Source organism: Peromyscus eremicus, chromosome 7 (genome assembly GCF_949786415.1).
Source record: "Peromyscus eremicus chromosome 7, PerEre_H2_v1, whole genome shotgun sequence".
Taxonomy (NCBI): domain Eukaryota; kingdom Metazoa; phylum Chordata; class Mammalia; order Rodentia; family Cricetidae; genus Peromyscus; species Peromyscus eremicus.
Genome location: NC_081422.1, coordinates 2,828,262 through 2,834,261, shown reverse-complemented (window position 1 = coordinate 2,834,261; position 6,000 = coordinate 2,828,262).

Here is a 6,000-nt window from a genome sequence, read left to right as displayed (position 1 = left end):
ATGAGAACTATTTTATGGTACTAAGAAATACAGATTTTTTTTTGGTCTTTTGTTTACAGGCAGCACCACTCTATATATGGTCCTCAGGTCTTAAGCTTTATCTAATGACACAAACTCTTGATAGGTATAAATTATTAAGAAAAAAAGCAGGAAAATTGTCTTTATCCTTTTGGCCCTTGAATTTAAGAAGAATTGTACAACCACAGATAAATAGGGGCAGATAGACATAGTTTTTTCAGACAGCAAGTGCTTCATTTATGAGAAAGGTCTTCCCCTCATGTATAGTTTAGAGTTGTGTCTTTTAAGAAGGGGGTAAACCTATTGATGGTTTTCCTGCAGAAAAGCATGCTATTATTCCATTAATATCACATTGGTGAATGCCAAGCCACAGAAAGAAGGCTAATGCTTCTCAGTTTACCTCTGCAAGTTATACCCCATTCCAATGGTATGTGTCATCACTTTCAGCTATCACTCTCCTTTTACATACACGCTCCTGAAATGGCCTCAGTAAGAGTGTCAGGCTGCGTCCATTACTTAATACTGGTATTTATGTAAGCCTCATGTCCCCTAAGAGTCCCTTTGGAACCATGGTCTTTTCCGGAACATGGAGAACATAAGCTCACTACTGAAACAGAGTTGATAAGTTGTTCCTAATTTTAGTAAGAAGATAATTCCTAAAGCAGAATGAAGTTAAGCAAGATAAGCCAGTTGTGGTGCCAAGCATTTTCTACCTTTTAGCGTTACTATCACATCTTAGTCTGCTATAAGAGTACCACAGACTATACACCTTAATAAAAGTTTTTCTTATAATTGTGATGTCTGGAAATCCAAGACCAGGCTGCCATTAGAAGATTGCACCAAAACCCTCCCTGTGTAGATAACACCTTCTTAGTATACCCTTATAAAGCAGAAAAAGTCTGGTTCTAGCTCTATTTACAGGGACAGGGATCCATCATGTAGCATAATGCCTGTCAAAGTCCTCACATCCTAATACCTCTCATACAGCTTAGTGGTTCATGACAGTGAGCCATGTGGGGTATATAAACATTCAGTCCATAGTGATTAAAGCTGTTGAAGATTATACCCATCTGTCATCAGAGTGTCTGTTCTTCAGGATGTTCTGTTTATTAAAGAGATGCATAAAGTAACTCAAAGCACAAGCCCACAGCTCTGCTTTGTTTTAAGTCAGTGTTTTATAAAAATAGTAGGCAGAGTAAAATCCTGATGTAGGTGAAGAGGAAAAAGCAAGAAGGAATTGCTGTGTTTGAATGCCAGTGGTTTCCACATACTGGTATTTGATCCCTTGTAATAGAAACAATAGAACTGTGTCTCTGTTCATTAAACACAAGCAAACTAAGGCTCAGAAGCTTAAGTCACTAAATTAAGACCCAAATAGTCTTTATACTGTACAAAGTATGTTATTCTGCATAAGCAAAATTGGAACTCTAGGTAGAATGAGCACAGGGTTAGAATAGACAGATGGGAAAACTGAGGGAAATACCACCAAGTGAAAAGAGACACAAAAATATACACAGATGGAAATGTGCAGACTGTATCAAAGGGGGCCAAGCATCAACCACTCTCTCTGAAACAGGGCTGTTTCTGACACTGACAGTGAAACAAATCACACTGTTTGCACCTGTCAACACTTGCAGGTGATGTAGGTATGTATGTTTTTTTTTTTTTTTTTTTGTGACTTGTGATGATCCTGTTAGTTAAGTATTATAGGAAATGATACTTTTGTCAATATCCCCTCCTGTCCTCCATGAAGAAGCCTCCAAGATCTGCAAATTCCTAATGAGATAGGACACATGTGGAATATAAATTTTTAGATACCAAATCGATACATTTTCCAAGCCTATCAGTCAGAGTTCTCTAGAGTCACAGAATTTATAGAATGAATCTCTCTCAATCTCTCCCTCTCTCTCTCCCTCTCGCTCTCTTTCTCTCTCCCTCTCTCTTTCTCTCTCCACATATATATATATGTGTGTGTGTGTGTGTGTGTGTGTGTGTGTGAAAGAGAGAGAGAGAGAGAGAGAGAGAGAGAGAGAGAGAGAGAGAGAGAGAGAGAGAGAGAGAGAGAAAATTTATTAGAATGACTTACAGGTTGTAGCCTAACAATGCTAGCTGGGAATAAAAAGTCCAGTAATCCAGTAGATGCTCAATGCCATGAGGATAGTGTCTCAGCTGGTCTTCTGTATATTCAGGAATCCTGAAAGAGTAGGCTCCAAAGCTAGTGAAAGAATGGACATGCTGATAAGGCAAGGCAAGCAGGTGAAGGGTGAACACACCCCCTTCTTTCTGCCATTGTTCTTCCAGCAGAAAGTGTGGCCCAGATTAAAAGTGTACCTTCCAGCCTCAAGGCCTGGATTAAACATGTGTGGCCTCAAGGTCTGGATCAAAGACATGGTGTTTTCTTACCTCAAAGTTTGGATTCAAGTGTACCCTACATTTCTGGATTATAGTTCATTCCAGATATAATCAAGTTGACAACAGAAAAGAGCCAGCACACCAAGTAACTTGGAAACACTTGCTATAGCAAGGTTTATGGCACTGCGGCCAGCAAATCACAGAGGCAGTTTTGTCTCTCAGCAAATCACTAAAAATCATGATGTTAGTTTTGTAAATCATCCACTGGTCTTTAGAATGTAGGAAAAGAAATGCACGTACAGCGGCTGGGGCCATGGCACAGTAAATAAAAGGCCTAGTGCACAAGCACATGACACAAAGCACTCAGTTCAGATATATGACACTCAGGTACAAAGCCTATCACAGTTGCACACACCTGAAACTCCAGCCATGCAGACTCCGTGGCTAGCCTGTCTAGTCCAATCTATGAGTTTCAGGTTCTAAACAAGACATGGAAAGCAATTGAAGAAGGATTCCCAATGGACTACACATATATGCATGCACCTGTAGACAAACATTTCTCCAGTTCTGCTCACCCCCAAGGTCTGGACGAATCTCTCCCTCCCATGGTCCCACAGCCACTTATAATTACTCAGAGGCTTAATATTAATTAATTATGGCCTATGGCTCAAGGATCTTGCTAGCTATCTCTTGTAACTTAACACAACTCACTTCTGTTAATCTATGTATTGCCACATGTTGTGTGGCTTTACCTATGTGCCATTGCATGTTTCTTCTTGGACTATAAACTGGCATCTCCCCCCTCTACCTTTCTTCCCTCATGGTCTCTTTTGGATTTTCCCACCTGGTTCCATCCTGCCCTGGCATAGGCCAATGCAGCTTTATTTATTATCCAATGGGAGCCACATATAATCACAACACACAGAAAGACATCCCACAGCATGTATCACCATGTATATATACATACCACACACATACATACCAACACACACACACACACACACACACACACACACACACACACACACTCACACATGCACGCACACGCACATGCACACAAAGCATAAGGAAGAGTAAAATGTTGCCAAAGTGATGAACAATTTTTTTTTTGTGTAAGCTCTATTATTGTTTAAAGAAATTTCATACTCTTTCCCTATTAAACTTCAGAAAACTGGAGAGATACATAGGTGTCTAGGTAATTGCCAGATCCTGTGTGTTGCTATATTCTCTAGAAAATGCCAGCTTTCTGAGTAGATGTAATATCATTTCTTAGTGGAAGAAAATCTCAACAGTAATCCTGCACTTCTAAAGTATTACAAACAAGGCCAACAAACACACATGCACAGCTTAAAAAGACATGTAATCAGCAAAAGGGAAAAAGTCATGTTAATCATTGTATCCAAAATGCCAAGCTGAGAGATTCTAACATATAAGTATTTCTTACATTTACATATTCAAAATAAAAGATGTGTTTACTTTTTCCTGAATTATATCATCATTCTGTAGAAATTTCTTATATTTGATATGTATTGATTTTTATAATTTTATGCATTTAATTATACTATGTTATATTTGGTTTAATTATATTTTCATACACATACATGTGATTAACACTTGAGTTCTCTGTATTCCCAACACCACTCATTCGGACATTTTTGCTCTTCCCAAATATCCCTCCTTCTACTATCATAAAACGTATGTATGTACATTCTTCTCTCCCCATCTCTCCTCCCCTCCTCATTCTGTGTGTGTGTGTGTGTGTGTGTGTGTGTGTGTGTGTGTGTGTATGTGTGTGTATGTGTGTAATTTTTTTGTAGAGGTTTTCACCTCTTTAATTAGGTTTATTCCTAGATATTTTTCAGGCTATTGTAAATGAGAGAGTGTGCATGAGCTCTTTCTCAGCCTGTTTGTTGTTAAAATTTAGAAAGGCTACTGATTTTTGTTTTATCCTGCCACGTTATTCAACTTGTTGATAGTTTGCAGAAGTATTCTGGTGGAATTTTGGCCTCTCATGTACAATATATCATCTGCAAATAGGGATAACTTGACTTCTTTTCCTATTTGTATCCTTTAATTTCCATCTCCTTTCCTATTGCTCTAGCTAGTGCTTCAGGCACTGTATCACAAAGAATTGGGAATAGTGAACATCCTTGTCTTGTTTCTGATTTTTAAATTTATTATTTCATTTTTTTGAGATTACAATGTAATTACATCATTTTCATCTTTCTTTTCCTCCCAACAAACTCTTCCATATACCTCTTTTTCAAATTCATATCTTTTTAACAATTAAAGGTTGTTGCATAAAAATAGTCTTCCACAGGGAAGAACACACTATTCACCATCGGTTATCTAATACCAAATCGTCAGTCCTGAAAACATGCATATAACTGGCCAGGTTGCACTTGTGTATTCGGAATATGTGTGTGTGTGTGTGTGTGTGTGTGTGTGTGTGTGTGTACATACACATAAATGTATTTTCCTGATTTTAATGGTGTTGCTTTGAGTCTTTCTACATTTCAGAGGATGTTCACTATAAGTTGGGTTGTCATATATAGTCTTTATTATGTTCCCTCCAGTCCTATTCTCTTTAGGACTTTTATTATAAATTTATGTTGGATCTTTGTCACAGCCTTTTTTCATATTTTGAGATGGATCATGTGGATTTATCTTCTAATTCTTTTTATATGATTTATTGAATTAATTGGCTTACATATGGTGGACAAACCATGCGTCTCTGGGAAAAGCCAATTTGATTGTTGTAGATGATCATTTTTTATGTGCCTGTATTTTGCAAATATTTTATTGAAGATTTTTGCTTGTATGTTTATCATGGATATTGGTCTGTAGTTTATATTATGAATTCCATATATCAGAAGAAAATCATGATATGTTTGTGTGAGTCTGGCTCATTTTACTTACCATTTCTATGTGTTGACATGGTAGTTCTATTTTAAGTTTTGTGTAAGCCTCTGTACTGAAGATATATTCATATACTCATGAATATATACTCAATGACAGTTTGCACTTACATGCACAAGATAACCTTATCCATCATTAAGCCTTAAATTTTTGAAGAAATAACTCTATTTTAAAGTAAATGCTCAGTTCCAATAATTTTCAAAGGGTAGACATTATCAACAATTTTAACTTGTGAATTTATTTTAAATTTGGTAATCATTAGACTAGCTGGATTATAAGTATTATGTTATTAATTCTTTGGGAATTAATACAATGTATTTTGATCACATTCACTCCCTTATCCTCAACTCTTTCCATATCCATCCCACCTTCCTTCCTTCCTCTCTCTTTCTCTCCCTCCCTCTGTCTATTCTCTGTCTATTTTTCCCTTCCTCCCTCTTCTGACCATCCTTCTCCCTCCACTTTTAAACCCTGGAGTACAATTTGTACTGCCTAAATACTCATAGATGTGAGACCTGCCCAGGAGCATGGTGCTTTGGAGATAAAGAAGATTTACTTTTTCTGTCCCAGGAACCCAGGAGCCATGCGGGGAGAGGGAGAATAATTTTTCTTTAATATATAAATGATAAATATTGGTGACTGTTGTATAGATCCAAACAATCATGTTATTATACACTGAATTAAGGGTTTATTTTTAACATACATAGGTTT